This window comes from Bacillus rossius, chromosome 17 (genome assembly GCF_032445375.1).
Source record: "Bacillus rossius redtenbacheri isolate Brsri chromosome 17, Brsri_v3, whole genome shotgun sequence".
Lineage (NCBI taxonomy): Eukaryota > Metazoa > Arthropoda > Insecta > Phasmatodea > Bacillidae > Bacillus > Bacillus rossius.
In genome coordinates, this window is record NC_086344.1 from 4,322,650 (window position 1) to 4,332,470 (window position 9,821).

The window sequence follows — 9,821 nt, forward strand, 5'->3', positions numbered from 1 at the left end:
GCTTCCAAATGTGCTGCCTTTTCGTTGTCGGTGCTTCCAAATGTGCTGCCTTTTCGTTGTCGGTGCTTCCAAATGTGCTGTCTTTTCGCTGTCGGTGCTTCCAAATGTGCTGCCTTTGCGTTGTCGGTGCTTTTAAATGTGCTGCCTTTGCGTTGTCGGTGCTTCCAAATGTGCTGCATTTACGTTGTCGGTGCTTCCAAATGTGCTTCCTTTTCGTTGTCGGTGCTTCCAAATGTGCTGCCTTTTCGTTGTCGGTGCTACCAAATGTGCTGACTTTTCTTAGTCGGTGCTTCCAAATGTACTGCCTTTTCGTAGTCGGTGCTTCCAAATGTGCTGCCTTTGCGTTGTTGGTGCTGTCAAATATGCTGCCTTTTCGTAGTCGGTGCTTCCAAATGTGCTGCCTTTTCGATGTCGGTGCTTCCAAATGTGCTTCCTTTTTTTTTTTGATGGTGCTTCTATTTTTTAATGTTTTTTTGACTCTAGTATTTTAGTAAATTGTTCTTGATTTGACTAGCGTATTATTCAAACCGATTAATGTTTATAAACGAGTCCTAGACAGCAGGACGCTCAGTTTGTTACTGACGTCGGCGGTGTAAGGATCACCTAGTTTGTTTCTTCTGGTGCATAAGTCGTGTCAATTATCTGTTCTTGAGACCTCGATGGCATCTTTACCGTCTTTAACGTCGAACTCGGAGGTTGTACAATCGTCTACGGGAACCTTGACGACAGCTACGATGGAGAAGGTGCAGATCCCGTTGACAACGCCTCTGACAACACTGGAGGAGACTTCGATATGTGCTGTTCCACCATCAGCTGAAGTTTCATCAGCATTGAATACTTCAATTAATGAAGAGCGTACTTCGCATCAGTGCAAATACTGTGGTGCATCATTTACTATCACCTCAAATGCTCGCAGACATGAAAGAAGCGGTTGTTCTAATAATGTTCAAAGAATACAATTTCAGTGCAATAAGTGCAATAAACTAATTTCACGTCTCGATAGCTTACATCGTCATTATAAAAAATGCTCCGAGACGTATAATGAACATGGATATTGATTTGCCTCATGTGTTGTACCAGCTAATGAGACTATATAAGTGCTATGAACTTCAGTCCGTCTCTGGCTGTGGTGATGAACGGATCGGATAGACATTTAAAGTCATGTAAAAGGCTTAGTCCGTACAATAAGAAGACTGTTTGAATCGTGGAATCCAAAGGGCTTTGGTAATTTCTCAGTGTTTTTTTTTGTACTTGTAGTAGTGTATTGAATTTATGTAATACATTTTTTTTAAAAGAACTTGTGGTGTTTTTACTATCTCAAACCTAACACTTTATTAGTATTTTTTTAATTAAAGTTGTTTTGTATCGGCCAGGGATCGAACCAAGGACCTTAGTAGATCCAATCAATCATTATATTGATTACAAATTTATTTAATGAATTTTGGATTTTTTCCCGCTTTTCTAGCTACATTATTACATGATTTCAAGATGGCGGCCGAATTTTAAGATAGTGGGGGGCACTTCCATAATAAATTATTACTGCACTGTAGCGGGTTAGAATAAAATTATCCAGATGGAAATGTACTCTATAATACAAGTACACACACAAGATGGCGTACTCTGGCAGGTGGTAGCTCCTGGTAGCATGTACTGAACATAAAATGATGGATCCATGATGGACGACAAGGACAAAGTCAAATTTCAAGGACAATGTCAAATTTCAAGGTCACGGTCAAATTTCAATGTCTAGTTAAATTTCAAGGTCAAGGTTAAATTTTAAGGTCAAAGTCAAAGGTCAAGGTCAAAGTTCAAGGTCAAGGTCAAAGTTCAAGGTCAAGGTCAAAGTTCAAGGTCAAGGTCAAAGTTCAAGGTCAAGGTCAAAGTTCAAGGTCAAGGTCAAATTTCAAGGTCAAGGGCAAAGTTCAAGGTCAAGGACAAATTTCAAGGCCAAGGTCAGAGTTAAAGGTCAAGGTCCATGTTCAAGGTCAAGGTCAAAGTTCAAGGTCAAGGACAAAGTTCAAGGATAAGGTCAAAGTTCAAGGTCAAGGTCAAAGTTCAAGGTCAAGGTCAAAGTTCAAGGTCAAGGTCAAAGTTCAATGTCAAGGACAAAGATGTGGTGACTAGATACCTATACTAACATGGTATCAGCACACTCTAGCAGACGAAAACAAGATGGTGATCTCCAGCAGGTGATTTCAAGATGGCGGTCGTCACGAAAAAGTGCAACGGTGGTGTTAAGGATTTTTTTATTATTCAATTAGGTTGATTAATTTTTAATGATTTTTAATTTTTTCCCCGTATTTCTAGCATTTAAATTACGGATTTTCAAGATGGCGTCTAAATTTTAAGATGGCGACCATAACGATAATTGCAACATTAATAGGATCCAATATGGTGGTCGTAACATAAAGTGTAAGAATGACATGGTACTCAACCAAGATGGCGGGTGTAACAAAATATGTAAAATTTATATAATCCAAGATGGCGACCGTAACGATAACTGCTACAGTGGTTTTTAAGATTTTTATTTAATTCGATTATTTAATTTTTTTAATGATTTTTAAAAATTTTCCCGAGTTTCTAACATAAAAATTGCGGATTTTCAAGATGGCGGGCGTAACGAAAATTGCAACGGTGACGTCATAATCCTAAAAGAGGCTTATCGGAGGCTGTAGTTAAGGATGCTTAAGCCTATATCAGAAATTTGTGTTCTTTCTAAGGCAAAAGACATTTGTGGTTTTTCGAAATCCTAATTTTTCCTCGAAACGGGAATTGTTCCCTCGAAAACGGGAAATTTTCCCTCGAAAACGGGAAATTTTGAGTCATTTTGAGTCAATTTTGAGGAATTTTGAGGAATTATGAGTCCAAGATGGCCGCCGTGACGTCACAATCCAAGATGGCGGACACCGACACCACAACCACGCGCCGGCGCCTGTTTCCGGAGGAACATTCATATACTACTGGTGTGGGATTATGTTTTTTTTACAAATAAAATTTAAACATTTATTATCTAGGATGATCCTTTAGATTTTATCCTATTTAGTATATGAAAAGAAAACAAAATTGTGAAAATAGTCAAAAAGCGCATATTTAAATCTTGCCTGCGTAGTTTCCTTTAAGTATTTTTATTGGCCGAATTTGACGTGTTATGAAAAACACATGACAACGGTACAGTGTTTTCAAGAAATGCAATGTGTTTATGTGTCGATTTGCTGTTTGGCATTGGTAAAAGTAAACCTCGCACTTACAGATTGTAATGTCTGGAGTAGGAATGCAACGCAAGGCTAGCTAAACAAGATCTTATAAACACCATAATTACTGAAAATAAGATAAATTTCTATCTTTTTTAATTTTTTATTATTTTTTCCCAATATGTTATTGGAAAACTATTTATACTGATACACTTATCCATAGCGCTGAGATATAAAAACAAACCAGTTATAAAACTAGGGCAAAATCATGTGTTACTAGGTCTATACAAACTAATATCAAAACAGAACAGAATGACACGCAGACGACACCTTCTGACTGGTGCGGTGGGTTACCAATAGTAGCCGTGACAAATCACACGTCTGAAATGCGAGGCTACTGAGCCTTGGCCAGACGAAAGGATTTTCCCTCCCGGTAGCCTGTGAGATAACAACTTACAAGAAGGAAGAGGGGGAGGGGTGCAGTCCATAAATACCGGTTCCATGCGTTGACGAGGGGTGAAGGGTAACCAAGGGGCGAAGGAAAACCTACCTCCCTCGCTGGTCTAGAGAGGGGGTAAGGCATTGTGTTGTGAATTCTGCTCATCTTTCCACCCCTCAACGGCCAGAGTGCCGCAAGGACAATTTCTCATGACTGAGGCCGAGCCTTAAAGGCGTATGTTTTCCAACCTAGAGATCAGAACTGAGCTGGTTCGAGTCACAGCGCTTCCAATGTACTTTGCATAAAAAAAAAATATGTCGATAAGGATAATAATAGCTCTGGTAGGTAATGGAACATCGACCTTTTGTGATGTGACAGAGCTAAGTTGGCGCTATCTAGGAACAAACAACAGAAACAAAGGCGACGGTATCCAAGATGGTGGCCTCCAGTGGAACAGAAAAAAAAGAGCGCCGCTGGTGCTATCTAGGAACAAACAACAGAAACAAGGTCGACAGTATCCAAGATGGCGGTCTCCAGTGGAACAGAAAAAAAATCAAGAGCGACGCTGGCGCTATCTAGGAACAAACAACAGAAACAAAGTCGACGGTATCCAAGATGGCGGCCTCCAGCGGAACAGAAAAAAATCTATATGGCGACAGAGATGAAAATTTCATCATAATGAGTGGGGCGCTAGATTTAAAGATGGCGGATCCAAGGTGAAAGCCGTGATCTACTTGTCCCGTTACGCTGTATCCCGTTACGATGTGTCCCATTACGCACATCCAAGATGGCCGCCGTGACGTCACAATCCAAGATGGTGGACCGACAATCACAATCCACAGCCTGAAGCCTGGGCTCGGAGCTCCATTCATATACTACTAATTGTATATTTGTATTTCGAAACTATTAAATATCAATTATATATTCTCATATAATTCATATAGCTGATGCCAACATTTTAATCATAAAGTAAACACAAGCATACAAATAAAAGAATATTTCCTATTGGCTTTAAGCCATGACATTACCGTGACGTCACTCCACCACGTGTACGTTCGGGCGATGTTCGACTTTTCTCTCTATAAAGTACTAAGCTAGCCTCTTCTGATTGAAGTGAACAATGTTAAATTTTTTAATGTATATAGAATTGAAATAATCCTGTAAAATTACAGATATTTGTAAATTCTTACACTCTCGTGAAAGTAAATGTAGGTATTGTTACAAAAAAATTTTTTTTCGCATAAATGCTTATGGTAAGAATCCGAACCCATTATTACTGTGAACACTATTTTGTATATATAATATTATTTTTGTACATGTAGAAATTTAAAAATATTTGTAATTTTACATAAATATTTATGTTCCATTAAAAAAAACTAATTACAGCGTGTATCATGGCACCAATCGCTGCCATGAATGGCCAATCCTCCACTTAGCAATGTGATGCACGCTTCCTCTCCCGCATGGCTAACAACCTGCAAGATTAGAGCGTATAGGCTTCTGCCTGAGACGCACTTAGAGTCTCTCCCTAACCCGGACCCCTCCCAAACACACTTAGATTTTAGTTAGGTTAGAAAAAAAAAATTAGAGTGTAGCACGCCGAGGTCACAAGTGCCAAGAAAAGTTAAACTAGGTTTCGTTACGTAATTTTATTTTGACGTGACAACGTCTAATAAATCGATGAACGCCGGCTGCACGCACGAAAAAGTATCCCGTTACGCACAGTGTCCCGTTACGCTGTGTCCCGTTACGCTCATTGTACGGTTGCGCCGCATTTATCTCTCTTCCACTCGATTGGAACAACCATCGATTTGACTTTTCCGAGGCACATTAAACTTTAAACACTCCCATTCGTTTCCTACTTTTCCTATCATCGTCCTATCATTAACAGAATAACACAGATTGGAAGAAGTTAAATAGCAAACATGTATAAAAGTTAAAGTTAAAATAATCTCTTCGTCAAAGTAATAAACATATTTGAATTAATGAGTTCAAATAAAAGTGAATATATCAATTAAATTGTAGATTTCATTTCACTCCTTCTTTGTATCGATACAAAATAGTGGTAATTCAATAAAAATGATTCAATTTAAATCATAAAAGTATGCAATCATTTCATCAATGTTTTGTTATGACGTTGTCACGTTAAACTATCGTCCGTAAACCGACTTTACAGACAACCATTTTTTTTTTTGTGTGATCTAGGTGGGGGAGTGTAGGAAGAGGGGAATAGGGGTAGGGGGTTTGAGGGGAATAAGACGTCATGACCCGGAGGAAAACAAGCAGCACCGAGACACAGAGGCGAGGAATGTGGGTTCGCTGTTAGAATTGAGGGTTGGGTTGGAAGAGGGGTGAGAAGGGTAGCATGTCGGCCCCTCTCCACAGGAGGACGTGGGAGCAGACTGGTGACGTCAGAGCGACTTCGGACCAATGGGCGGGTCCGGGCGCCCGCTGGTTCGATCTCCTGGCGATGCAGACATCGGGGCGCCAGACGAGATGCCGTCAAAAAAAAACAGTCCTCTCTCGCCCTCAATCGTGCAAAACAACAACCGACAAATCATTCGCTAAAACAAAGCTTGCGTAAGCATTCGTTCACATTCTTTTAGAATTTTCATTCTACACAGAATTTAATAATGATACAAGAAAAATATTGTAACTTTGTACAACCAATGGTTATGGTAATTTTTGCATACATGAAATTGGTTTTTATTTCTTTCAAAAATTGATGCATAATTTTATATATTAATTCACGTTTGATTAAAGCATTTTTTTAACCATGGAAAATATAATCGCACATTCAAACATGTGAATTTATTTTGTTTTATCATGCTTATTATGTGCGCAGTTAAAGATATTCAGGGAACGGTATACCAATAACTTTGACTATTGGAGGTACTGGGACAACACAAAGAATAAATGCTTGGGCAAGAATCCGAACCCAGTATTACTGCTAACCCTAATTTGTAGTGATACATTTGGTTTCATTAACATGCACACATGTGCAAGTATCTGTAGTTAAATATAAATATTATTGTACATTTACAAAGCAATTACAGTGTAGTCAACAGAGTAATTTTTACAGACGAACACATTAAAATTGACTGTTCTTAACAGTGCTACCTATAGTCTACGTATCACTCTGCTGTTACTTTTACCACTCATAACAAAAAAGTTATCTTTTACAAAAGATTCCTTTGGAAATCATTTGCCAAGAAAACGTTTGTCTTACTACAAAATAAATTTAATTTGTAAAACACACTGCTGTGGTCATTTTTGCCCATATGAAATAATTTTTTTTCAAACAAAACTTAATATTTCTTCTCGCGCTTTTGGAAAAAATTTTTAAATGATGATGGATTTTTTTACATAAGCGTAAATTATTTTTAACTGTGTCAAAGATAATCTAATATTCAACTGTTAGACTTAATTTTAGTATGCTTATTAATTGGCATAGTTAATACTATAAATCTTTTCAGGAAATGGTATACAAAGATTTTTAATTATTGAAGGTACTGGGACAACACAAAACATAAATGCCAGGGTAAACTCAATTCAATTCAATTCATTCAAAAGTCTTTATTTCATCATATTGGTAAAGTGGCACTGTAGCACTCAGTGTTCTTTTCCCAGTATAAACAATTTTCAAGACGCTTTACATGATAAACAAATGCACATACAATATAAAGAAAAGTTACAATGTGCTAAGTATAAACATGAAGGAAACAAATCTTAAAAAAAAAAAACCTTTGGCATAGTCCAGGAGTTCGTGGCTCAATACTGGTTAGTTAGCTGGTCACGGTACGTTTACAATTTGAAAATGTAAACATAAGTTTAAATAAATAAACAGGCACACACTAAGATGGGCTTACATGGCGGTACCTTTCACCCACAAATCGAATCAAAGGGCCATTTACACAAAAACGACACAGGACTATTTACAAAAAGGACGAAATATACAAAACATAACTGTACACCGTCGGCGAGGAAATTGTTTGTAGACGTACAGTTGTTTTTTTGTAAATGTACAAATTTACAAACATCTGTGATTTTACATGATTATTTCAGTTCCGTTTACAAAACTTTTTTTTACAGTGAACAGTGTTTCATCAAAAACTTCACGCGGTTGGCAAGTGTTTTGGATTGCAAGTGACATTTTGGAAAATGTTGTACAGTTGATGCCACTTTTGATGACTTTCAGATCTGAGATAAGGTACATGAGACAGTCTTTGGAACGACAGAAAAACGCAGAGAAGTTAAGGCAGGAACTGACTATAACCAATGCGCTGTGGCTGGAAAGCATATGGGAAACAGACCCCCACAAGAATAAAAACACAGCGTTATGAAACACAACTCTGACGAATGCGATTTAAAAAAATATTTCACCGTAGCGTAACCTCGTTGGCGGTTTTCGTTGAAGAATTTTGATTGTATTTCAGGTGTTAGAGTTCTCATTTTTTTAGTTAATAATATTTTTATACGAGCTTACCGAAGTTGCTATTGTTTGACATAAACACCGATAGTTGATAAGTAATACCAAATTGGTAATATTTCAATATAGAATTTTAAAAAAATTTGTTGTCTGTAAAGTCGGTTTACGGACGATAGTTTAACGTGACAACTTCACAACACAACATTAATGAAATGATTGCATACTTTTAAAAATAAAATTGAATCATTTTTATTTTAATAATAAAAGAATAAATACTTGAAATTATACCAGTAATCAGATTTTTAAAATGCAAGAATAATTAACCTTTATTGCCGAAATAGTTGTTGTAATAATCAATGAAAACCACATTAACTTTTCGTTTAAATATAATTATGAACAAGTTTTCATATAAATAAACTGTAATCAAATATCTGACCTATTATTACTGCACTCGCCGACAGATGCTACTTTTTTTAATAATAAAGTAATAAATACAGCGTAACGGGACAAAGTGGGTACGGGACACAGCGTAACGGAACAATGTGTGTAACGGGACACATCGTGACGGAACAATGTGCGTAACGGGACACTTTTTTCGTGCGTGCAGCCGGCGTTCATCGATTTATTAGACGTCACGTCAAAAATTGTATTCGTCCCAAAAAGAAAATATATATATATATTATTCTACGAGACAGAAATACACTGTTAGCAATTACAGTAAATTTACGGGTTTTCCACAGAATAATTAACCTGAAATAAACTAAGTAATCTGAGATGACTGGTTCTTCGTAGATTTTACACTGGTGTAAACCGGGTAGACACAAGCGTGTAATGAAAAAAAAATTTTTTTAGCTGTATATCCAATAATATTATAAATGTTTTTTAATATAATAACATTACTTTTGTTGTTTCATGTTCAAAATACGTTAATACAGTACAGTAAATTTTTGAAAATCCCTGGATAATTTCTAACGAGCGTTCTTCGTAAATTCAAGGTGAAGGTTTTTAAGAGTGTATGTGACATATTTGATAATAATTTTACTAAATAACCGTTTATATTAAATTTCCATACGCGTTACATGTACTAATTGTTATAGCATTTTAAGTCTAGTACGCTGACTTTCGAAGCCAGTGCATCTGACTACTGCTTGTGGCAAGTACACGACTACGGCTGCTGCACCTAATATGCAGACTCATTCCGATTGGCCAGAAACTCCACCAACCACGGCCGCCCGCGGGCCAGTCACAGTTGCGATTGGCCCTGTGTTAATACTGTGGCAAGAACACCCGCCCATCGCTTAGCAGATTATTTCTACTGTGTCCAACTCTCCTTCCGCAACCATCCTTCTGTTTCCTGTAACCAACCTGCTTGTAATTAATGCATGCATTTTTTGGCATCCCGCATGTCAGTGCCCAGGGTTTTCCCTATGTCTATGCAGGTTTTACCTGGGCCAAACTTATCTAGTTTTAGTCTAGGATAGTCAGTGAGGGTAGTTAGTCATGGCTGGCCAATCCCCTTCCTAGCACATGATGCATGCTACCCCTCCTGAATGGCTAACACCCTGCATGATTAGAGCGTATAGGCTTCGGCCTGAGAAGCACTTAGAGTCTCTCCCTAACCCGGACCCCTCCCAAATACACTTAGTTTTTAGTAAGGTTAGGATAAAAAGAACACCAGGTCCCCGGTTGTCAACCATCCTTGAAGATGACTGCAACAGGGAAATGCCGTAAAGTAAGGGTAACACATCTATTTCTATGGACG